Source organism: Microtus oregoni, unplaced genomic scaffold (assembly GCF_018167655.1).
Source record: "Microtus oregoni isolate MIOR12 unplaced genomic scaffold, Mior012 000017F_ref0000208, whole genome shotgun sequence".
In the NCBI taxonomy this organism is placed as follows: Eukaryota; Metazoa; Chordata; class Mammalia; order Rodentia; family Cricetidae; genus Microtus; species Microtus oregoni.
Window position 1 is genome coordinate 26,674,594 of NW_024543076.1, and position 1,087 is coordinate 26,675,680.

Here is a 1,087-nt window from a genome sequence, read left to right on the forward strand (position 1 = left end):
CTGCCACTTCCTCCCTTCTCCACAAATTTCAGCATCTAAAAAAGGAGGGAAATCCTGGCGACAAATAAAAGAATTCAAAGTAAAATTTTAGATAAAAACCACAGATGGCCAAGCAAAGACTTTGAGTCGATGTAGACAGGTAAGTCAAAGCTAGTATTGGTCATCTCCTGATTTAAGAGACTAATAAGATGGCTCACAGCAGGGAAAGCTATGCCTGATGACCTCAGTTCATGGGAACTTCCCTGATGGAAGAAGAGAGGTGACTCCCAGAAGCTGTCCTGACTCACATGTGTGCCTTGTATATGTGCACATTTAAGGGAAGTGGAGGGTGCATCAATGTCAACAAGACACTTGTGTTACATGGCCAGTAGCAACAATGCCACTGAATACTGGAAATATTTTTTATAAAACATTTTATAAAATGTTTTTATATAATGATTCTGTGGACTATCCTGTGAAGAAATTGACCTTCATTTTGCTATACAGTTCACGATTAAATTGCTGTCTAGTCTTACATAGCTAGCAAGTTTTAACATGAGAAGCAACTTTTTTTCTCCCGTAACAACTCTTTAAACTAGAAATAAGGGTAGCACTGAAGCTAGAACACAAGCCTCCACAAGAACCTCTAGAAAAGCAAATTCAAAAGTATGACAGAGAGCAAGTGCACTGATTCTAGCTCTGGTTCCTCTGGCTCAGCGGTCCACACAGATGCAGCTGTGGAATGAAGACCGTGCAAACTGCTAAAGAGCCTCCTACAGGTACATACCTAACAACCCCTGCATTCAGGAGGTGAGCAAGTTCAAGGTTAATGTAGGCCAAATACAGGTCAGCTTGAACTAGACAACAAGAACCTGTCTCAATAATCTGAGTACTAATATCCCAGGGCTAGATAAAGAGAGCAGTGGTTAAGAACATGTATTGTTCTTATAAAGGACTGAGCTCAACTCCCAATACCCATATCAGACAGCTCACAACTGTCTCTAACTCCAGCTCCAGGACCAGACACTCTTCTGACCTCCTCAGGCATGTGCACATAGAGAGACAGACATATACAAATAAATAAATATTTTAAAAATACAATATCCAC